Source organism: Globicephala melas, chromosome 6 (genome assembly GCF_963455315.2).
Source record: "Globicephala melas chromosome 6, mGloMel1.2, whole genome shotgun sequence".
Classification (NCBI taxonomy): domain Eukaryota; kingdom Metazoa; phylum Chordata; class Mammalia; order Artiodactyla; family Delphinidae; genus Globicephala; species Globicephala melas.
In genome coordinates this window covers 54126481-54152248 of record NC_083319.1, presented here as the reverse complement: position 1 = coordinate 54152248, position 25768 = coordinate 54126481, and the positions used below count along the sequence as shown (strand labels likewise).

Here is a 25768-nt window from a genome sequence, read left to right as displayed (position 1 = left end):
GCACATATTGAACAGTTACGCTCACTCTGGTTTGGTTTTTGTCTCATTTGTGGAAGAAGAATGGCCTTGAGAGTGCCTGTCTCTAACAGGAGTGCAGTGGAGATCCTGTTCCTGTCTCCACAAAGTGCCCCCTTGAGACCTTAAAATGTCTGTGTTAAGTGCATCTGGCCCTCTCTCATGGACTCTGTGTCTTTTCTTACTCCCTCCTTCCTTTCCTTTCCCTTTCTTCCTTTTTGCCTTCCTTCCTTCTTTTCTTTTTAAAAAACATTTTCTTTTTATTGAATTTATATGTCATTAGATGTCTACTACAGGTCTTATATAGTGTATATAGTAGTGTAAAGAGTCAAATAGTTCAGCAAGTTTGTTATTTAAAAAAAAAAGTAGTTCTCATCCTCTCTGTACTCCTTCTCAGAGGCAACTAATTTTGCCTCTGTTTACCTATTATTTTGATATTTACCTCTGTGTCTTCACAAACGGTGTGTATTTTCTTTTTTAAAAAAATTTTTATTGGAGTATAGTTGATTTACAATGTTGTGTTAGTTTCAGGTGTACAGCACAGTGAATCAGTTATGCATATACACACTCTTTTTTTTTTTTTTTTAGATTCTTTTCCCATATAGGCCATTACAGAGTATTGAGTAGAGTTCCCTGTGCTATACAGCAGGTTCTTATTAGTCATATATTTTATATATAGTAGTATTTTCTTGATTTTTTTAGTTTTAAGCATTTTCTTACCACACTCCTCTTTCTAGCTCTTAATATGTGCATGCATGTGCATGCACGCACGCACACACACACACTTTTTCCATGCCATATACTTCTGATATACTAGGTTGAACTATATGCATTTTTTTCCCTTTGCCATCATTCTGGGATTTCCCTCTTTTATGTTGGCTTTCCTGTTTCTCGGATCAGTGTCTTAAACTCTTTCTTGATTTGCTCAAGCACAACTTGCAGTAACTTCCTAAGAACTGGTAGATTTTGAGCTCTTGTGTGTCTGAGAGGGAATTTATTCTACTACCTTCACAGTTGTTTGGTAGTTGGATGGGTACAGAGTTTGGGGTTGGATATCATTTTCTTCAGAATTTTGAAGGAATTGCTCCATTGTTTTCCAGTTTGCAGAATTGCTATGGAAAAGTCAAACACTGTTCTGATTTCTGATCCTTTGTATGTGATCTATGTGATTATTTTTTCCTCTCATGTTCTAAATCCCAGTTTCTTGAAATTTCATGTTCATCAAGGAAGGCCAGTCACCTCATTGCACAGAGTTGGTAGAGGAGATCTGATTGCTTCTTAAATAGAATCACTTTTTATATTAAATATATATAAAACCAAAAAAACTAAGTTCCTATTAGAAGTGGAAAATCAAGTATCACCAGCCATAGACAGAAAATTACACATACACATACACACACTGTGTTCATGTCCTTATAAAAACTAATCTCATGTACACACGTAACACACTTTGGAAAACTTTGTGGTACGCCACATGGTTTGTTTCCCAACAGGACGTTCAAGGCAGTCGACGACTTGGTCCCCTTTCACCAAGCAAAGAAGTTGAGAATTTTCATTTTCTTTTTGTCAACTAAGTGTTTTATTTCACAGAGTGGATTAGTGTGATATACGCCTGGATAAATGCCTGTTATGTTGTCCTTCCAGGCTTATCTTATTTGGAAGGATTTTTTCTCTTCTGTCATTTTCTTCCTTCCTAGCTTCCTTCCTCCATTCCTCCCTTCCTTCCTTCCTCCCCTTCCTTTTCCTCTCCTCTTCTCCCCCTCCTCCCCTCCCTTCCCCTCTCCTTTCCTCTCCTTTAGAACGGTGACATATTTGAAGATTTCTAACAGTGTCCCTGTGGATATAGATTGTCTATAACTGATAAGATAGGTGCTATAGTAACTTCTTATTGCTCTAACATACCTATAATCTTTGTATTGTTAATATGCTGATGTCATCTTGAGTTTTCAAACTTTGGTAGGATGCCTTTAAAATCTTGCAGCTCTTGTCACTGACCCATGATAGATACTGAAATCATGGCATTGACATCAAAGATAGTTACTTCTATTGATTCAACTTTTCATTGTGTCCTTGCTCTGACCATTTTGATGTAAAAAGAAAGCCTATAGGGCTTCCCTGGTGGTGCAGTGGTTGAGAGTCTGCCTGCCGATGCAGGGGACACGGGTTCGTGCCCCGGTCTGGGAAGATCCCACATGCCGCGGAGCGGCTGGGCCCGTGAGCCATGGCCGCTGAGCCTGCGCGTCCGGAGCCTGTGCTCTGCAATGGGAGAGGCCACAACAGTGAGAGGCCCGCGTACTGCAAAAAAAAAAACAAGCCTATAGCTAAATTTTTAAATTTTGAGACATATAATATTGTATGTATTGGCCTGTTGAGAAACCAGAAAATTTTAAGATCGTAATATATATTTTTATTTCTTCAAAGCCCTAAGGGTTCTGATTTCCCTATTTCACTATGTAATAAGTACCAAAAAAAATATTGTTTCTAAAATTATTTCTGTGGTTTTTCATTTATTCTGTATGATCTCAAGAATCAATTTGTCACCTTTCCTTGAACAATCTGATTCAAGAATGGAGAATTCTGAGCAAAGATTGCAAGATCTTATTATATAATTCTTTATCAAATTTCCTATCTTTTGCAATTTTTCATTATTTCACAAAACACCATAGAGTCTCAGCTTACAAATACAGAAATAGTTGCCCAATTCAGTAAAATCTATAAAAACATTCAAGTTCAGTATCTTGATTAGAAACTAAAAAATTATTATTATTTATTCTTATCATATTTGTAAAAAGACTTTTTGCACTGATGGGTCTCTATCGAATATGCCTAGAACTGTGCTGTTCTCCCTTCCCCTCCCCCTTCCTTGAGTGATTTGTTAGAGTTTCTTGTAGATGATTCTTCAAGTTGGTCATTTTATGCCTAAATCTGAGAGGTCTTCTAACCCTGCTTGCCTAGAACTGAATTAAAAACCCAGGATAGGGGAAAAGGAAAATGTATTCCTACTATTCCATTCTCCTCCATAGCCAGCTAGTTTAGATTCTTTTCAAGTTAGAACCTAGTCAAAAGTCAGAACTTTTATTCCTGTTTTAATCTTGGGATCCAGGTATTTCACAAATGCTGCTGACATCGAGGATAATTCCTAAATCATCCTAAATCTTGAATCAGGGCTCTAAGAATATTTTCTCCCATTCAAGCTTCCCAAGTTTTAACTGGTCTCCCAACTATATTTCTTCCTGTCTCTACTGTCTCTGTCTTTCCTTTTCCTTAGAAAGGGACATACATCTTTTCTCTCACAGTGGGCAAGTGTGTTGTCTCTGTATTGCTCCTTCTAAATGTAACATCCCAGGTACAACTGAGCCCTGGGGTTGAGGGGCTTCTATTTGAGGTCAAAGACATACATATTTTTTTTTTCAAAGATGCTGTCAACTTTGTTCAGATTCTTTTTTTATCAAAGAATGTGGGTCTTGACCTTTTTCTGCCCAGGGACTATTTGTTTCTTGTGGGTCTTTGGTATGTAACTGTGACACTGAAACTTCTTTTTATGTGATAAAAGCTCACTTCAAGATTATATTCAGATAAGGACATATATATTCTTACAAATACATATTTTTAAAAATACGTGTAGAAATAAATCACCTATTTAGGCACCGACTCTTTGTTTGTAATTTGAGTTATCAAAATGAATGTAATAGCTATGTGGCTATATTGTTTCTTTCTGGTTAGTATCAATATATCACATATTTAGCATTTCTACATAAATTATGGTACATCCTGGAGAGTAAGTGTATTATCCCTGTGGTCAAAAAGATAAATGACATTTTGTGTGAGAAACAGATCCAACCGGAACTGTCAATTAGGTTTTAGGCGAAGGGCAATCTTCAAGAAGGGTAAGTTTTAAATGAATCTTCTCCAATAGATCTATTTATTATGGATATCTTTAAAATGATGCCTCAACCTTTAGGAGATGGATTTTAGGAATTGAAATTAGATATGAATGCTCCTGACTTCCCCACATTAGGCCATAGCTTAAACAGTAGGTTATTTTTGTCCTCACTTCTGTTTGCCATATTCCTCCGTGTAGTAAATAATCATCACAACCAGAAGGAAGCTGTGATAATTAGCAATATACCCATGAGAAAGTTCTTCTGGTGGAAGCAATAAATAGTGATTAAGGGGAAGAAATGATTGCCTATGGAATGTGGAAGAAATGATTGCCTATGGAATGTTAAATCCATAACAGAATGTTCTATTGGATCAAAACTTGATCAGTAGTATTTTAAATGGGACCCTGTGCTAGCTTGGAGAGCTAAGCCTGAGGTAGTGCACTCCATCGCTCTTGTCTTTATCTTTCCTCTGCTCAGGGTCCAGAGGTTTGCTTCTTGTGCATCCTAGCTTCGATGGACATGAATGGAATTCTTTTCATTTCAGACCATTATCTGATATAATCAACAGAAACAGAGACATTTTTCTCTGGTTTGCTCTTATTCGGGACGAGATTCTCACTGGCTTAGTTCCCTAAGGGAACGGTGTTTTCATAATTAAGACTGTGGCAGACATCCTAAAAGATGGGGTTATATTTTTAAATGAATTCCAGTTGAATGCCTTTTGTGAAAATAATTTTTTTAAAAGACAATAATTTTAGTTCTTGAAGAACATATTTATTTTTGGAATCAGAACTGCTAATTTTCAGTATCCAATATAAAAAAGTAAGGTGTTTTGAAGGAACATGCTGATTTACAATCGAAATAAATTTTACTGTGCCAATCCAATATGAAGGCTCTTTAGTTGACCATCTGTATATTTTTAAAAATAAGAACTACTGTTTAAATAGTTGGGTAGTAATAGTCTTTGATTCTCTTTTAAGTGATTTTTAAAATATTTTCTCAACTAGAGTTAAAAAATTATGATCAGTTCTGGATACTATATTTTAAGAGGAATATGCCAGGCACTGTGTTAAATACTGCGGTTTCAAAGGTAATTCTGTTTGGTACCCGACTGTAGAAAACCAACTTTTGATGGAGATAGACTTGTTATAGAATTAGATACAAAGTTCCTTAGGTGTAAAGATGGAAATTGTTCTTGGAATGAGGGTCAGTGATGTCTTCACCAAGAATGTGACCTTTGAGCTGTGTGCTGAAGGAAAAGTTGGAGTTCACAAGGAAAGCAAACTGGAAAAGGGCATTTCTTGTAGAGAGAAGCATGGAAGAGCTCAAGTGAAATCAAGGAGTTGTACAAGGAGGTGAGGGGCTAGGAATTGAGGGCTGTGGAACAATGCGGCATAAAAACCTTGTGGGAGGTTGAGTCTGATGACCTATTTATGGTGTCTTTACATGTATCCCCTCCCTAGTATTTTCCCTCTTCAGTTGACATATTTCTTTACGTATTCCCTCACTGCTGATTTTCTTGAAAGAGACATCTGCAGTTATCTAAGCACTTCTTAATCCTATGAAATTTGGGTGCCACCATACAACTGTGGATACTGTGCATTTTGGACAGAGCCAAATCCAATAATTTTCTCTAGGGTGTTTCTGGATTTTCCTTTGACATTTGATACTGTTGACTATCACATATTTCTTTTTTTGCATGGATTTTGGTTTTCCCCTTTTATTTCTTTGAGGGCTATTTCATCAAGTAAATCAGGTTTCGTAGAGCTTAAGAGAGTGAGATTCATACTTAGAAGGGATGGATTTAAATCCTGGCCCTAGCTCTTTCTAGTTATATGACTTTGGACAAATAAAATTAAGTTTCTGGAGACTCAATATCCTAATGTATAAAATAAGAATAATAATGTCTAGCTTATACTTAAAGTATTAAATAACATTTATTAAATAATTTAGAATAGTACCTGAAGTATAATAAACCTTTAATAAATTTTCTATTTTTACTATTATTATTTTCATTGTTGTTATCATTATCAGTAGTACTGGTAATATTATCTGACTCGTTTAATGGAAAATTGGAGTGGGGGGATTTGACCTCCTTTTCTATAAGAGTTGGTCTTTGGCTCTCTCTCTTTGCCCTCACTGTCAAGTAACTTATCCTCTGCAGCTATTTTAGTCTTAAAACCAGCTGCTTCCATTTTCTTTACTAAGCAAGAACCTCTGGTCCTTCCTTGTATTGCTCTGGATTGTGAATTATGGAATCTCAGGCTCTAGGTCAGAATGGACACCAGCTTGGTCTGAGGCAGGATCAGTAATGGTGTCCTTCACCCTGGATGGCCTGTCACCCAGTGCAGTCACCATAGTGATTAGAGAAATGCCAGGTTTTTCAATAGAATTCAGGAACACTTCCAGTATTTTATTCAGTTCATAAAATATAATAATTTTGAACCAAGTTTGTTGCTGTGGTATGATATAAGACTTTAAAAGATTAAGGTGAGAACAATATATTAATATTCTAGCTAGCTTGACTAGAATTTGGTTTTCTAGTTAGAAGAGGCTTACACCATTCATTTAATGCAACTATTCCAAAGGACCTCCCAAAGTTGAATTGCAGAAAATTTTCTTTTTCAACAAATCACTTAGTTATAGACTTATTTTAGTCGATTCCATAATTTTGTTCTTAGAGATATATAATGTTTCCTATGAATATCGAATTTGCTTATCAAATTATCAATTTCAACATCAGTACTTTTTGTTTGTTTGGAAAGTTCAATTTGTCCTATAAAATTTTTCATACAAGTAGAAAGTAGAAAACTTTACAATAACTGGCACTTCTGTTTACATATAATTTGAACAAATTGAAACACAATTTAAACAGAGCACATGCCCTCTTTGCAAAGTAAATCAGAGGAATTCTTTACGTGTGCTAAAAATACATTGTCAGTATAATAGATCTCAATATATAGCTGAGCCTCTTCGACATCAGTATCTGAAAGAAAAGAAACGTTAAGGTCCAAATAAAAATTGTTATTTGTAGTCTCAGCTGGTCAAGGAGGTCTTTCTAGAGGAAGTGATGTTTAAGCTAAGATTTAAAGAATAGAGATGACCAGTGAGGGAATAAAAACAAGTGTTTTCTGAGGGAAGTGTGTTTGTGAAGAGCTGGCGTGAACGTGGTAGGTTTGTGGAACTGAATCAGGGTTGAAATGGGTGGAGGAGAGAGTGGGAGAGCTGAGCGGTGAGAGGTGAGGTGGAGCACTAGGTATCTACTGGTTGAGTAGTATAAGCTATTTAGGTTGTCAATAATAACTCCCATGTTGAAGTCATCCACCATTCTGCTTTGTCAGAAATCCATTTGCAACAATGTATCATAATGATAGTGTGCCATCTATTGAGCACCTATTGTGTGCTGTTCCCTGTGCTTGATGCTTGGCTCATTATTTCTAAAGCTTATAACAACTCCGCAAGGTAGGTGGTATCATTACAGGTGAGGAAACTGAGGCTCAAAGAATTTAAAATAATTTGCTTTGGATTACAGTTATTTGCCCTTGACAGCCTGTGCTTACATTTGAGAAGTATACTCTGAGATAGTAATTACAAAATGTATGTGTGTGGGATTGATGTTATATTTCTTTCGAGAGTGGGATATATTTGTATTGTCATTTAACAAATAATTATTTTTGAAAGTCTTCTTTCATGGGAACTGTAAATGCTGAGCAAGTAGGTACTCAGTTTGTATTGAAGGAATATACTAAATAGTACAATAGCTTGAGCTCTTCAGACTGAATCCTTGTGTGTGGAGGGGAAAGGACTTGGGTCTTGTCTACATCTCCTGCCCCTAACAGCAGCTCCTGAGATGCCTTTGTGGAACCTCTAGGGATATATGGTACACAAGTTGAGCATCATCTCCTCTCCTGGACTCTTTTATAGCCAGATGAATTGTCCATTAAAGTTCTTCAAGCTCGATGCCTGTATTAAACCAGCATACCATAAGGTTAATTCCATGGAGCACTTAACATACCTTTTCTATCCACGAAAAATGATCGTTCTCCCCTTTCTTTTATCCAGGGCTGATTTTAGAAATAGACACACATTGAATGGCTCTTTATTTTCTTTAAAAACTTGTATTGATATCAGTCAAAGCCATTTCTGCTGAGACACTGATGTTTCATTTTTCTTACAGCCCTTACAAACTGATAGACTTCCTCCTACTGAGGAAATCGCAGCCACCCTCTTTGTCCTGGCTGCCTAGTAGCTCAGTGCTAAATCCTAAACCTGACGTTTAACTAATATACCATTCTTCAGCCATGATATTTTTAGCTGAGAGTCAAACCCAAGATATCTGACTTCAGAACCTGAGCTCCTAAGCCCCACACTACAGAAGTAAAGCAGTCAGATGAGTTATAACAAGATAAATGGTATAAGCCCACTGACATAGCAGTACTAAACATTGGCAGTCTCATGGTGAAGAACATGATACACTTTATGTCAAGAAGGATTTTTAATACTATGAATCAATCACAGAACATTTTTGAAGATCCCACAAGCAAAGCTAGTGAAGCAGGTGCATCCAGAGTATAAAGGGCTGCTTGAGCAAGATAACTAGCAAATAAAAAAATTATAAACCTTGGGAATTCCCTGGTGGTGCAGTGGTTAAGAATCCACCTGCTAATGCAGGGGACACAGGTTCGATCCCTGGTCCAGGAAGACCCCACACGCCACCGAGCAACTAAGCCCGTGCGCCACAACTACTGAGCCTGTGCTCTAGAGCCCGGGAGCCACAACTACTGAGCCCATGTGCTGCAACTACTGCAGCCTGCACGCCTAGAGCCCATGCTCCACAACAAGAGAAGCCACTGCAATGAGAAGCCTGCGCACCGCAACGAAGAGTAGTCCCTGCTTGCCGCAACTAGAGAAAGCCCGCATGTAGCAACGAAGACCCAACACAGCCAAAAACAAATAAATAAATAAATTTATTTAAAAAAAATTATAAACCTTGAACTTCTTAAAGCCCTCCCTAAACTCAGACCCTAAGTATGAACATCAGTAAATATAGCACCTTAAAAAAAAAAAGAGGGGAAACATGATAAAATCAATGTAGTAAAATGTTGTTATTTAGATAATCTGGAGAAAGGATAACTTGGGAATATTTTGTATGACTCCTGCAATTTTTCTAGCAGTGTGGAGTTATACAAAAAAATTTTGGGGCTTCCCTGGTGGCGCCGTGGTTGAGAGTCCGCCTGCAGATGCAGGGGACACGGGTTCGTGCCCTCGTCCGGGAAGATCCCACATGCTGCGGAGCGGCTGGGCCCATGAGCCATGGCCACTGAGCCTGAGCGTCCAGAGCCTGTGCTCCGCAATGGGAGAGGCCACAACAGTGAGAGGCCCGCGTACCGAAAAAAAAAAAAAATTTTTTTTTTTTTTGTAATGAATAACTTTACCAATCTGGGGTTAGTTTGGTAAGTGATAATTTGAGCTACTAATCATAATATTGTGTTCAGTAGACATGGGCACTTACTATTTTATCTTTAAATAAAAAAACCTGAAAGTTTTCCTTATACATATGCTAAGCAACAAGAGTTTTTCTAAAAAGTATCCCAAATTTAAACTACTCTTGTCTCATCTCAGTGGATCAGTGTTTTAAAAGAGGAAAATCAGTTCTGAGCTTTTTGCCCAGTTCTCTCTATATTCCCCATCAACTCCCCAGTCTTGATGATTACCACCAAGAAAATAAATAAATAAATAAGCAAGCCTGAATAACACATAAAACGATCAATAAGAAACAATTGGTTATACTTTTAAGACTCTTTTAAAAACAGATGTGTATAATGAATTGGTGGTACAATTGAGCGTTGCTTTAAAAATCTGGTTGCTAGAAAATGCAAACAAAATTATTCTCAAGAAAGAAGACAAAAGTATTAGGAAGTAGGAATTAGGTACTAAACCCAAAAAAAGATAATTAGCCAGTTTGCGGCTTTGATTTTTGTTTTATTTAGTAGCAGTATAGATATGGATAGTATGAAGGCCCAGACAGCCATTCCCATTCCAGCCTGTGGGGAAAACCAGATTCATCAAGTCAATTGATTAGCAGCCTTTAAAAAAGTTAAACTCACCCAAATATATATTACAATTGATATATTAATTATTGAATAGGGGAAGAGGTAGAATATAGATTTTTTTATTAAATAAAAAGGTATAATTTTTCATCTTCTTATAATTGTAATATTTAAAGATTATCTTTTATTTCTGTAAGGTATAATTTTATTTATTTATTTTTTTGCGGTACGCGGGCCTCTCACCGCTGCGGCCTCTCCCGCTGCGGAGCACAGGCTCCGGACGCGCAGGCTCAGCGGCCATGGCTCACGGGCCCAGCCCCTCCGCGGCATGTGGGATTCTCCCGGACCGGGGCAGGAACCCGTGTCCCCTGCATCTGCAGGCGGACTCTCAACCACGGCACCACCAGGGAAGCCCTGTAAGGTATAATTTTAATGGGTGATTAAAAGGTGGCCTCAAAACTGAAAATAATAATATGCAGAGCTTTTTATTTTTGGTTTACAAGTTGGTCAAGCTGTTTCTCACAAATCTATACAGCTAACCAAAGCCATGATTTTGTTTTTATCTGCCTACCTTTACTAGTTGGTGTTTCTGGGTTATTAAGTATTGATAACTTTGGATTCTATTAAATTTGTGCTTCCTTATTATTAGCAATCTCAGCTTTTTAAAAATAGTAGGATTAAAGAAGAGAAACCAAATAAGAAAAATTATACATTAGAAAAGAGAGCACTTGAAATGTAAGAAGAAAGGTGATTCTTCAATAAAAGTGCTTATTAGTAAAACAGGGATTAGAGAGGGAGGCACTGTCCCATTTGTAAATCTCAGAGTAACTTTGTAACTCATCACCAGCGGAAGTAAACTATAATACAGACTAACTTGAGGTTTTGTGGGTTTTTTGTAAATGGAACTATAAATGGAATAACTGAGCAAAATTATTTCTGAAGTTTTGGAAGAGTGATAGTAAGCAAGTTAATTTTACTTTGAATAAACCTAAACTTTAGTTCCCTGTGGTAACTTTTTTCTGAGATTCTTATGAGACTGAGCAGACCATTGATTATAGTCCTGTTTATGACCCTTGGTAACATAATTATTCTATGCAAAGCCTTTTTTACCAATAACTTTTCTTTTTTGTTATTGTGCTGATTTTCAAGGCTTTGCTTTGACATTGAGGTTCACTAAGGTGTTTGTTGCCTGTGGTTCATTGATCTGGTAGATAGTTATACAGTTAAAACTCATGATTACTCTTAATTTTTTCCAGGGATTTCATAAATTGATTTCAGAGAAATTGTTTCTTTAGCTTATTTTAATTAGATACTAAAAATAACAAAGCAAAAGAGCATCAGGGAACTCTGTCTAGGAAAAAAAATATGACCTAGAGAAGCTAGTGTAATAAGCAAAACCCATACTCTTTTGTCAGTATAAAAATAGATTCCTGACCCTGTTAACTGATCTCAGTAGACAATTTATTTCACAGGTGGAAAATGTTTTTGATGTTTGGGCGTAAATTATATTCATATCTATGTTTTGGTTCGTAATACTTTAGCATTGAAAGAATGCAGTTTTTGTTCTTTTGCTTCCTAGGAAGCAGTAATATTGCCCAAAATATTAGCGTTATGGACTAAAGGAACAGTGACTTGAATTTGACCTCAGGAGGTGTGCGTGAGTCGGAGTTCTAGGTCTGCCAAAATAAGCTACGTGGTATTGAGCTCATTTTAACCTCCCTGTCCTTTAGTCTCCATAACTGTATTACAGGAGCTCACTGGGCATTGATTGAACATCTGTTATGTGCTACTGACATATGAAGAACTTTAAGGTTAGGTCAAAGAGACGGACAGGTGAACAGAAAATGACACAGAGAATGGTGATGCCTGAAGTATAATACAGAGAGCTATGCTATAGGAGCAAAAAACACATAATATAATTCAGAGGTGAGTCAGTTGATGGAAGTGGGCAATTGTGGGAAACTTCCTGAAGAAAAACTACCTTGGGCTTCCCTGGTGGCGCAGTGGTTGAGAGTCCGCCTGTGGATGCAGGGGACACGGGTTTGTGCCCCTGTCCGGGAGGATCCCACATGCCGCGGAGCGGCTGGGCCCGTGAGCCATGGCCGCTGAGCCTGCGCATCCAGAGCCTGTGCTCCGCAATGGGAGAGGCCACAACAGTGAGAGGCCCACGTACTGCAAAAAAAAAAAAAAGAAAAGAAAAACTACCTTGAAGAAGTACCACCCAGCCTTAGTTTCCTTATCTTTGAAATAGATAATTCACCCAGAATTGTTGTTAGGACCAAATGAGAAAATCTTTGTAATGGGCTTTGTGAACTACAAAGCATTTTGCAGATACGAGGGCAAATTACTGATACATATACCAGACATTGCTAGGAACTGGAGGTAGGAAAATGATTGTAAAGAGCAGTGTTTCTCAAAGTGTGATATATGGATGTTTTCTTAGGAATCCACTCTATGTGTGTATGTGTTTATTTAGATAATCTTTATAATGAAGCTATGAACATATTTTAGATTATCTTAATTAATGCATTAGAACTGAGACTGCCATTCAACTTCAGTGTGTGTTTAAAATAGCTTTGGTTCCAGGAGGTGGAACTAGTATAATTTTGGAGGCTAATGAGGAGGAATAGAGCCAGCCTTAATATGAACGTGATCAAGGCTAAATGATACCACAGATAGATTGGATGCAAGAGAAGCTCCGTATAATAGTTGGCCCCACAGCTGTCATTGTTTGCACCTTGGTTTATGTTTGCATGTTTTAATAATATTTTATTGAACCCTGAAGGTCAGTAGTCATCATCCTGGGGGAAGCATGATTGATTCCCCAAACCACTGTGAAATTAAGTCTTTCTGTTATGCACCCTCCTAGACCTGTGTACCTTTCCCTCACAGACCATTTCATTGCTGTGGTTTTAGCTGATTTATGTGATCAGTGTCTTTCCTCAAAACTATATCATAAGTTGATGATCCAGACAGCATGACTTCTTTTTTTTTTGTTGGGGGTAGGAGTTTATTAATTAATTAATTTATTTTTGCTGTGCTGGGTCTTCGTTTCTGTGTGAGGGCTTTTCTAGTTGTGGCAGGCGGGGACCACTCTTCATCGCAGTGCACAGGCCTCTCACTATCACGGCCTCTCATTATCCTGGCCTCTCTTGTTGCGGAGCACAGGCTCCAGACGCGCAGGCTCAGTAGTTGTGGCTCACGGGCCTAGTTGCTCCGTGGCATGTGGGATCCTCCCAGACCAGAGCTCGAACCCGTGTCCCCTGCATTAACAGGCAGATTCTCAACCACTGCGCCACCAGGGAAGCCCACCATGTCTTCTTTTGTTCACATTATAGTACAACCTAACAGGTGTACATAATAGATGCTCAATGAATGTCGAATTAATGAGTGAACTAGGTAATACTGAAGTGCCTTCTAAATTAATAGTGATGAAAATAGTTAATAACAGGTTTAGTGTTAAACATGCACATGCACATACTCCATATTTTTAAACCCTATAATTTTTGAACAGTACAAATGATCACTCTCAGATGTCTCCAAAGCAGAACTTCTACAGCCTATATTTGTGCAAGATTTATTAGAGTAAGAAAAAGATATGTTAGAATATCTATTTATATGTTTTATTAAAAATGGGAAATATAGCAAAGATATAATTACTTATATATCACATGTATAAATGAGGCATACTGAAGGAAGAGGGGTTAATGGTAGCCCCCTCACTTTTGAAAAACGTTTTATTTATTTATTTTTATTTAAATTTCCTTGAAGTATAGTTTATGTGCAATATTATGCTATTTTCAGGTGTACAACATAGTGACTTGACATTCAAGTACATTACAAAATGATCACCATAATAAATCTAGTAGCCATCTGTCACCATACCAAGTTATTATCATATTATACACTGTACTCGCTAAGCTGTATGTTACATCCCCAAGGCCTTATTTATTTTGTAACTGGAAGTTTGCCCCTCTTAATCTCCTTCACCTATTTCACCCAGCTACCCACCCCCCTTTTGCAACCACCATTTTTTCTCTGTATCTATGAGTCTGTTTCTGTTTTGTTTGTTTGCTTTGTGTTTTATATTGATTTTATTCATTCATTCATTCATTCATTTATATATTAAGGTCGTGCAATGCACATGTGAGATCTTAGTTCCCTGATCAGGGACCAGGGATCGAACCCATGCCCCATGTAGTGGAAGCACAAAGTTCCACTTAGCATAATACCCTATAGATAGATCCATGTTGTTGCAAATGTCAAGATTTCATTCGTTTTATGGCTAATATACCATTTTATAAATATAGATAGATAGATATACACACATATACATATATACACATCACATCTTCTTTATCCACTCATTTATCAATGGACACTTAGGTTGTTTCCATATCTTGGCTACTGTAAATAATGCTGCAGTTAGCATAGGAGTTTTTGTTTTCTTCATATAAATGCCCAGAAGTAGAGTTGCTAGATCATATGGTAGTTCTATCTTTGATTTTTTGAGGAACCTCCATACTATTTCCCATTGTGGCTGCACCAGTTTACATTCCCACCAACAGTGCACCACCATTCTTTTTCTCTACAGCCTCACCAACATTTGTTATTTGTTGTCTTTTTGATGATAGCCATTCTAACAGGCGTGAGGTGATATCTCATTGTGGTTTTGATTTGAATTTCCCTAGAGATTAGTGATGTTGAGCCTCCTTTCATGTTATTGGCCATCTGTATGCTTTCTTTACAAAAATGTCTATTCAGATCCTCTGCTAATTTTTTTTATTGGATTTTTTTTATATTGAGCTACAGCTCAATACATGAGTTCTTTTTATATTTTGGATATTAACTTTTTATGGGATATATCATTTGAAAATATCTTCTCCCATTTAGTAGGTTGCCTTTTCATTTTGTTGATGGTTTCCTTCACCGTGCAAAACCTTTCTTGTTTGATATAGTCCCATTTGTTTAATTTTGCTTTTGTTGCTCTTGCCTGAAGAGGCAGATCCAAAAAAATGTTACAAAGACTGATGTCAGAGAGTTTACTGCCTGTATTTTCTTCTAGGAGTTTTATGGTTTCAGGTCTTACATTTAAATCTTTAATCCATTTTGAGTTTATTATTGTATATGGTGTGGGAAAATAGTCCAGTTTGATTCTTCTGCATGGTGCTGTCCAGTTTTTCCCAACACCATTTATTGAACAGGCTGTTCTTTCCCTATTGTGTATTCTTGGTTGCTCTTGTCAAGGATTAGGTGACCATATAAGCATGGATTTATTTCTGGGCTCTGTTCCATTGATCTATGTGTCTGTTTTTGTGCCAGTACCATACTATTTTGATTACTGTAGATTTATAGTATAGATTTGAATCAGGGAGCATGATACCTCCAGCTTTGTTTTCTTTCTCAAGATTGCTTTGGCTATTCGGGGTCTTTTGTGGTTCCATACAAAATTTAAGAATATTTGTTCCATTTCTATGAAAAATGCCATTGGTATTTTGATAGGGATTGCATTGAATCTTTGGGTGGTATGGACATTTTAACAGTGTTAATTCTTCCATTTCGTTAGATGATATATCCTTCCATTTCTTTGTGTCTTCTTTAGTTTCTCTCATCAGTGTCTTATAGATTCCAGAGTATAGGTCTTTCACCATCTTGGTTAAGTTTATTTTTAGAAATTTTATTCTTTTTGATGCAACTGTAAGTGGGGTTGTTTTCTTACTTTTTCTGATAGATTATTGTTGATATATAGACATGCAACAGATTTCTGTATATTAATTTTATATCCTGCAACTTTACTGAATACATCTATTAGTTCCAATAGTTTATTGGTGGAGTCTTTTGGGTTTTCTAGTTAAGTTTCTATATATAGTATCCATGACAGGAGGCAAGCCCAGGATCTTCCTACTCTACCACCTTGTCCCCCTCTCACCGCCCCCTCACTTATTTTTTGCATTTTCTGCTTCCGGTAAGGTGGATTAATAGATTATGTAGTCTAGATTTAATTAAACTAACTTCATGATATGGAAAAGCAGCTTAAAATTTTTGTAACATATAGCCTACGGATTGAAGATAGCACTAATATTGCAAGGAGAATCAAGATGACAGAATGAGCACTCCTCTAATTCTTTCACAGTCACATAGAAAATGTCTGTTTAGACAGTCACTGTCTAAATGATAAGAAGTTAGCTTCACAAGTTCTGCATACTGAGAATATTTTTGACATACAGATTTATGTCCATTATCTTCAGTGGTGAACCTCTCACCTAAGTACATTTTATGACATAAGATTAAATAATGAAGTTGCATCAATTAACAGGACATTTCATTATTTGATCTTTAGCTCTTTATAATTCCTACTTTTCTATATGTTTTGTAGAGTATATACTTCTAAACATGTATGTAATTTGTAAGTAATTTTTTTAAGAGAGGAAAATGATTTAAAAAGTTTGCAAGCTACTGAACTAATATGCTGCTTAATTACCATGCTATCACTTTCTGTGAAGAAGGTGCTATTTACATACAATAAAATCCATTTAAGTGTACCGTTTAATGAGTTTTGGCAAATGTGTATACTTGTATAAACACCATCACAATCAAAATATTGAACATTTTCATCACCCCAAATAATTTCTTCATGCCTCTTTGCTCTCAGTTCCTCCCCTCCCCTGTTTCCAGCTCCAGGAAAATACTGATTTGCTATCATTTAGTTTGTTTTGTCTTTTCTAGAGTTTCAAATAAATAAAATCATGCAACATATAGTCTTTTGTGTTGGGCTACTTTTACTCAACATAGTGATTTGGAGGTTCATCCATGATTTTATGTCTCTCAGTGGTTCATTCCTTTTCATTTGTGAATAACATTCCATTTTAACGATATATCAGAGTTTATTTATCCACTCACCTATTGCTGAACATTTGGCTTGTTTTCAGTTTTGAACATTCATATGTTAAGTCTTTGTGTGAACATATGTTTTTATTTTTCTTACGTAAATACCTAGGGGTGGACTTGCTGGGTCATATGGTATGTGCTTGTTTAACCTTGTAGCAACTGCCATACTACTTTCCAAAGTGGTTATATCATTTTATATTCCTACCAGCACTGTATGAGAGTTCTATTTGCTTGACATCCTTACCGAACTTGGATTTATAAGTGGCTTTAATTTTAACCATGCTAGTGATTTATGTAGTGGTATCTCATTGTAGTTTTAGTTTGCATTTCTCTGATAACTAATGATGTTAAGCATCTTTTGTGCTTATTGGCCAGCAATATATATCTTAATAATTTAGTAACACTGATAGTTTAATTTTCTTCCATTTATACTTTTACTTAAATCAGTAATTTGTGTCTAATTAAATAGATTTTTAAAGTACACTTATATGAGTTCAAGTAATATTTTTAAATTTTATGTTAAAACCAAGGAGAATAAAAGAGAAAATTTTTAAATGATAAATTAACTTAGGTCAGGTTTATGTTTTCAGTAAGAAATAAATAAACTTATGCAATAAAAAGACAGGAGGGGCTTCCCTGGTGGCGCAGTGGTTGAGAGTCTGCCTGCCGATGCAGGGGACACGGGTTCGTGCCCTGGTCCAGGAAGATCCCACGTGCCGTGGAGCGGCTGGGCCCATGAGCCATGGCCGCTGAGCCTGCGCGTTCGGAGCCTGTGCTTGGCAACGGGAGAGGCCACAACAGTGAGAGGCCCGTGTACCGCAAAAAAAAAAAAAAAAGAAAAGAAAAAAGACAGGAGATCTTTAATTTAATTTAATTTATTTATTTTTTAACATCTTTATTGGAGTATAATTGCTTTACAATGTTGTGTTGGTTTCTGCTGTGTAACAAAGTGAATCAGCTGTACGTATACATATATCCCCATATCCCCTCCCTCTTGCATCTCCCTCCCACCCTCCCTATCCCAACCCTCTAGGTGGGAGATCAGGGAGCTGATCTCCCTGTGCTATGCAGCTGCTTCCCACTAGCTATCTGTTTTACGTTTGGCAGTGTATATATGTCAATGCCACTCTCTCACTTTGTCCCAGCTTACCCTTCCCCCTCCCCGTGTCCTCAAGTCCATTCTCTATATCTGTGTCTTTATTCCTGTCCCGCCCCTAGGTTCTTCAGAACCTTTTTTTTTTTTAAGATTCCATATATATGTGTTAGCGTAAGGTATTTGTTTTTCTCTTTCTGACTTACTTCACTCTGTATGACAGACTCTAGGTCCTTCCACCGCACTACAAATAACTTAATTCTGTTTCTTTTTATGGCTGAGTAATATTCCATTGTATATATGTGCCACATCCTCTTTATCCACTTATCTGTCAATGGACACTTAGGTTGCTTCCATGTCCCGGCTATTGTAAATAGTTCTGCAGTGAACAGTGTGGTACATGTCTCTTTTTGAATTATGGTTTTCTCAGGGTATATGCCCAGCAGTGGGATTGCTGGGTATATGGTAGTTCTATTTGTAGTTTTTTAAGGAACCTCCATACTGTTCTCCATAGTGGCTGTATCAATTTACATTCCCACCAACAGTGCAAGAGGGTTCCCTTTTCTCCACACCCTCTCCAGCATTTATTGTTTGTAGATTTTTTGATGATGGCCATTCTGACTGGTGTGAGGTGATACCTCATTGTAGTTTTGATTTGCATTTCTCTAATGATTGGTGATGTTGAGCATTCTTTCACGTGTTTGTTGGCAATCTGTATATCTTCTTTGGAGAAATGTCTGTTTAGGTCTTCTGCCTATTTTTGGATTGGGTTATTTGGTTTTTTTTTGATATTGAGCTGTGCGAACTGCTTATATATTTTGGAGATTAATCCTTTGTCAGTTGCTTCGTTTGCAAATATTTTCTCCCATTCTGAGGGTTGTCTTTTTGTCTTGTTTGTGGTTTCCTTTGCTGTGCAAAAGTTTTTAAGTTTCATTAGGTCCCATTTGTTTATTTTTGTTTTTGTTTCCATTTCTCAAAAATATGGGACGCTTCACGAATTTGTGTGTCATCCTTGTGCAGGGGCCATGCTAATCTCCGTATCATTCCAATTTTTAGTATATGTGCTGCCAAAGCGAGCACTTATTTAATTTTAGATATCATCTTGTCAGCTTGTATTAAGAAACATTAAGAAACATGAGAACTTATGAGTAAATGGTGTGCTAATTCTAATGAGTACGGTGTGGTTGCAGTGTGCTATGGACACAGCTAGACCAGATCAGTAGGCTACTGCGTGGTGAGGTCTTACTCACTGGGACTCAGAATCAAGGTAGAATGGCAGTCATGTGCAGTTCATCCTGACACAGGATTGAGCATGAGAGTGTAGTAACGTTACGCTGTGCGAGCCCCGGAGAAACTGCCTTTCAATCTGACTGGGATTTAATGGCATTCAAAGTGGAGGTGACAGTTTTGAAGAAAGATTAATAGTAACCTTAAATTTGCAGAACTTTCTATTTGGCCATAAGATTTCTTAACATTTAGGTAATATTTTAGTGACTTTCTGTAGAGAGCATGAATAAGTATTAGTCACTGAAGCTCATTGCCTGGATCATAGAGATTAATGGTTATAATACACATACTGCAAATATTGTGGATAATATATATGGGATAAATAACTTTTCTGTTTTAATTTTGTTCATGAACCTTGTATCATGACCATGGTAAATTACATAATTGTTGTTAATGCTAATTCAAATGCTGTGGAGCTGAAAGAGATCTTAAATGTCATATAGTCCCATGGTAACCTGTATTTTTTAAAAATTTAGTTCATGATAAAATAAATGTAACGTAAAATTTACCATCATAACCATTTTAAGGGTGCAGTTCAATCATGTTAAGTAGATTCACATTGTTGTGCAACCAGCCTCAAGAACTCTTTTCGTCTTGCAAAACTGAAACTCTATACCCATTAAACAGCAACTCCTCATTTCCCCTGGTAACCTCTATTCTACTTTCTGTCTCTATGAATTTGACGACTCTAGGCACCTTATGTAAGTGGAATCATATACTATTTGCCTTTTTGTGGTTGGCTTATTTCACTTAGTCACTTAGCATAATGTCCTCAAGGTTCATCTATGATGTAGCATGTGTCAGAATTCCTTCCTTTTTAAGGCTAATATTCCATTGTATGTATACACATTTTGTGGATCCATTCATCTGTTGAGACACTTGAGTTGCTTTCAGCTTTTGCCTGTTGTGAATAGTGCTGCTGTGAACATGAGGATACAAGTGTTTCTCTTCAGACCCTGCTTTCAGTTCCTTTTGGGTATATACCCAGGAATGAAATTGCTGGGTCATATCGTATATTCTATTTTTAACTTTTTTGAGGAACTGCCTTACTCTTTTCCACACCGGCTGCACCATTTTACATTCCCACTAACAGTACACAAAGGTTCCAGTTTCTCCACATCCTCATCAACACTTGTTATCTTCTTTTTCTTTTCAATAGTAGCCATTCTAATAAGTGGAAGGTGGTTCCTGTATTTTTAAAAGTCCATTTCCTTTCTGTTTCTTTCTCTCCTCCTAGTCTTTCTCCTCCCCCTCCCTCTGCTTCTTTCCTCTTCACCTACTCCTCCCTCTCTTTCTCTCTCCTGTCTCCTCCTGATCTTCCCAGAACTGCTTTGAAGGAATGGGATTAAGAAACCTACAGCTTCACCTTTGCTCACTCCTTTTGTAACTCGCAAGTGGCGAGGAGAACAGAAAAGAGAAAACATGGACCTATTTGACTTTTTTATTTTAAGGTTGAGGAAACTGAGGTCCAGAAAAATGAATTGACTTGGCCACAGCCACACAAAAAGTTAAGACTAGAATTCCTAACTCTCTGTTTAATAGTTTCTGAAACTATGTAGAGGTCAAAGAAATCTTGGGAGATCTCTATTAATTTTTTTCTGAGTTAAGACTGTGAATTAGCTTTCTCAGGTTTATCTATTCTGTAGTGTAATATTTTCTAAAGTGTGGAATGTATATTCCATTGGGATGTGAAGTGATTTTAAATGGTCCAAGATGATAAGATGGACTTCAGGTGGTTATGGGAAAGAGATTTAAGAAAACATTGAATCACAGAGTGAGGAAATTATTCCTTCTTCCATTCTCTGTCACTCGAAGTAATAAACATGGTCAGTTTGGTGCAACATATCTGTAATACCTCACAAATATTTGTTAATCTTCCCCTACTCCCATGTACACACTTAAAAAAAAAAGCACGATTCAGACTCAGAGATAATAGGCAGCAATAGCTGGCTAGTATTAAATAACTGTTTTGATATCATTTATTTTTAGTGTATTGTAATAATGAAAGTTGGAAGGTATTAGTTTTCTAGTTCTTGTGTTATAAAAGTTTTTCAAGAAATTTTATAATTGGGGAATTTAAAGAAACTGTTAAGTATATGAAAAGACAGGTGGTACATGAAATGGCATGTGTGTTGTCTTAGTGTAGGTAGTTAAAAAGCAAACTTGGATATGAAGGTTTCAGTGCAAGTAGTTTATTTGGGGGATGATCCCAGGAAATGCCAATAGGTTATTGGGAAAGTGAGACAGGGAAGGGATTTTATCTAACAGAGATTATATTACTATACGAGTTACAACTGTAGCTAATTAGAGATGGATCACATAGGGGCAGTCTGGGAGCCAGTGTTATGCCACATCTCAGAGTTATTTCACCTGAGGGCAAAGGAAGCCTAGGGTATTTATATAGACTCCTGTCAGTCATTGGCCACTCACAGGTGGGGGTTAATTTCCTGACATTTCTGGCTGAAATGCAGGTGGGCAAAGAGGGTGCTAAGGGTCTGATAAATCTCTCAGATGCCGTAGTGTAAAGCTAGACCAGTGTGTGTTGAAGTGGTAAGGGTGAGTGTGTATGGCCATGGGGTACACAACATTTGCTACCTAATGCTACATATGTGTTAGAGGAATGACTACCTTTGGTAATTTCTATTGTGGCCAAACATTTTCAGAGAAAATGGATTTTATAGCCATCTTTGTAATTAAGCTCTAAAGTCTTGAAACTGAAAAGGAAACTTTTCTTGGTATTAAACATAGCCCTTCTTAAAGTTGCTACTTAACATTTACCTTCTTAGATCCTTTTCTCAATGGGCAGAGTACTGAAGGTCTATGTGTATAGTATTTATCTAGTTGAATAAAGACTGTTATTAATTCCACCCCAGTAGTCTGTTCCCTACTAACCCACATTATTTTAGGCTTTCTTTGTTAAGTCATTTCCCAGTCATTTAGTAATTTATATTACTTGTTCCTGGACTTTCTCCAGCTTCTCTTCATCTTACTTAAGTTGATGAGGCTATTTTCCATAACTGCTTTTTCAAGATAATACATTTATCGGAGTCTTATATAATTTACATTTCTGGCCACATGTAAAACTTCATAGTTTATTAATAATTCATCATCATTTGAATGATAATTTAAATTTGAGTTATACAGATTACTGAAATTATCCCCAAAGCCATAGCATATCTATATCAAGTATTTGATAGTTATTATAATGTATTTTGGAGCCATGTAAGTAGAAACACTGATTTAATCCTCAGTACTTTGTGCTAATATAAAGTTAAAATTAAACAATAGGAATTAACTGTGCTGCAAAAGAAATTGAATTGATTACATTATTTTGTAAGTATCTAAATTCATTTGCTTTATCTTCTTAACTCCATTGGCAGAAGAAAAAAAGTACTGTACTGCTGGCATTATAAATAGAAACGTCTGAAAAATGAAAGCCATGGTAGATTGTAAGTAGGCAACTCTGATGTTTAGAGAACTCACCCTTGATAGCAACTAACAGTGTCCCACTTCAGTGATATATATACAATAGCAAATAAATTGAATGACTTTACTTCTGATCAGTTTTTCCCTTAAGCAGAGTGAAATAATTCAGTAGTTATTTTGCTTCATTTAAAAATGGATTGGGCTTTCCTGGTGGCGCAGTGGTTGAGAGTCTGCCTGCCGATGCAGGTGACACGGGTTCATCCCCCGGTCCGGGAAGAAGGTCCCACATGCCGCGGAGCGGCTGGGCCTGTGAGCCATGGCCGCTGAGCCTGCGTGTCCGGAGCCTGTGCTCCGCAAAAGGGAGAGGCCACAACAGTGAGAGGCCCGCATACTGCAAAAAAATAAAAATAAAAATGGATTTATTTTATGTTAATACACAGTAATTTGAAGAATCTTTGTTTAATTATGTTCTTGATCATCATTCCCACAGATGTTTTATGATACTGTTGTGGCCACATATTATGAAAACTTAATAAATTACTGCTTCATTTTTATGGGGGAAACACCTACTCCTCCCCCTAAATTACACACACACACACACACACACACACACACACAGACACACACACACACAGAGGCATCTATTCTCAGTTTGGAATTAATTACATTCTGTAATTGTATTTTCATTATAGTCAAGAAGTATTTTACATACACTTATTTTTTTGCCATTTAGTTTTTGGTGAGCTGCGGTTTATTTACAGTGAAATACACGGATCTTAGGTGACACTATTCAGTGTGCTGTGAGAAGTGATTTTATCCCTATACCCATACTTTGTTCAGGATATGGGATATTTTTGTCATGCCAGAAACTTTTCTGTGCCTCTTCCCAGCCCATCTCTGCCCTCCTCTCCCCTCATTTTAATCCAATTGTGTCTTAGGCATTTCTCATTTACAGATTATATATTATTAAGTTTTGTTTCATTTTTAAAAAGCCATGTACCTCACAGAAGAATTTGAAGTTAAAGAGTTAACAATTTATTGAATACTGTTTTGAACTACTGATTAGGTAAGGACTGAATATTGATGTTATGATTCTATAAAGCTCCAAGATAGATCACATGCTAGTCCCCAAAATAAGCCTCAGTAAATTTAAGAAAATTGAAATTATATCAAGCATCTTTTCTGACCACAATGCTGTGGGACTAGAAATCAACTACAAGAGAAAAACTGCAAAAAACACAAACAGGTGGAGGCTAAACAGTTTGTTTAGCCGGAACAACCAATGGATCACTGAAAAAATCAAAGGGGAAATTAAAAAATACCTGGAAACAATGAAAATGAAAACACAATGATCCAAAACCTATGGGATGCACCAAAGCAGTACTAAGAGCAGTACTATCGTTTATAGCGATACAAGCTTACCTCAAGAAACAAGAAAAATCTCAAGTAAATAACCTAACCTTACACCTAAAGAAGCTAGAAAAATAAGAACAAACAAAACCAAAAGTTAGTAGAAAGGAAAGAAATCATGATCAGAGCAAAATTAAATGAAACAGAGACTAAAAATCAATAGGAAAGATCAATGAAACTAAGACCTGGTTCTTTAAAAAGTTACACAAAATTGATGAACCTTTAGCTAGACTTATTAAGAAAAAAAGAGAATTATTTAACATAGTTTTGGAAGTTTTAGCCACAGCAGTCAGAAAAGAAAAAGAAATAAAAGGAATCCAAATTGGAAAAGAAGAAGTAAAGCTGTCACTGTTTGCAAATGACATGATACTATACATAGAGAATCCTAAAGATGCTACCAGAAAACTACTAGAGCTAAACCATGAATTTGGTAAAGTAGCAGGATACAAAATTAATGCACAGAAATCTCTTGCATAACTATATACTAATGATGAAAAATCTGAAAGAGAAATTAAGGAAACACTCCCATTTACCATTGCAACAAAAAGAATAAAATACCTAGGTATAAACCTACCTAAGGAGACAAAAGACCTGTATGCAGAAAACTATAAGACACTGATGAAAGAAATAAAAGATGATACAAACAGATGGAGAGATATACCATGTTCTTGGATTGGAGAATCAACATTGTGAAAATGACTATACTACCCAAAGCAATCTACAGATTCAATGCAATCCCTATCAAACTACCAAAGGCATTTTTCACAGAACTAGAACAAAAAATTTCACAATTTGTATGGAAACATAAAAGACCCCGAATAGCCAAAGCAATCTTGAGAAAGAAAAACGGAGCTGGAGGAATCAGGCTCCCTGACTTCAGACTATACTACAAGGCTACAGCAACCAAGACAGTATGGTACTGGCACAAAAACATAAATATAGATCAATGCAACAGAATAGAAATCCCAGAGATAAACCCACGTACATATTGTCACCTTATCTTTGCTAAAGGAGGCAAGAGTGTACAGTGGAGAAAAGACAGCCTCTTCAGTAAGTGATACTGGGAAAACTGGACAGCTACATGTTAAAGAATGAAATTAGAACACTCCCTAATACCATACACAAAAATAAACTCAAAATGGATTAAAGACCTAAATGTAAGGCCAGACACTATCAAACTCTTAGAGGAAAACGTAGGCGGAACACTCTATGACATAAATCACAGCAAGATCCTTTTTGACCCACCTCCTAGAGAAATGGAAATAAAAACAAAAATAAACAAATGGGACCTAATGAAACGTAAAAGCTTTTGCACAGCAAAGGAAACCATAAACAAGACCAAAAGACAACCCTCAGAATGGGAAAAAATATTTGCAAATGTAGCAACTGACAAAGGATTAATCTCCAAAATATACAAGCAGCTCATGTAGCTCAATATCAAAAAAAACAAACAACCCAATCCAAAAATGGGCAGAAGACCTAAATAGACATTTCTCCAAAGGAGATATACAGATTGACAACAAACACATGAAAGAATGCTCAACATCACTCATCATTAGAGAAATGCAAATCAAAACTACAATGAGGTATCACCTCACACCAATCAGAATGGCCATCATCAAAAAATCTACATACAATAAATGCTGGAGAGCGTGTGGAGAAAGGGAATCCCTCTTGCACTGTTGGTGGGAATGTAAATTGATACAGCCGCTATG

The 25768-nt window shown here is 36.7% G+C and overlaps 1 protein-coding gene and 1 non-coding gene across 5 annotated transcripts in view; one reads left to right on the top strand and one right to left on the bottom strand.

Moving 5' to 3' along the window:
• RFX3 (regulatory factor X3) overlaps positions 1 to 25768 on the top strand; it is a 289839-nt gene that overhangs the window by 132883 nt on the left and 131188 nt on the right. The gene's annotated exons all lie outside the window — the stretch shown is intronic.
• Positions 18906 to 19010, bottom strand: LOC115863946 (U6 spliceosomal RNA). The gene has a single exon (XR_004043733.1). It is a non-coding gene; the product is annotated as a U6 spliceosomal RNA (small nuclear RNA).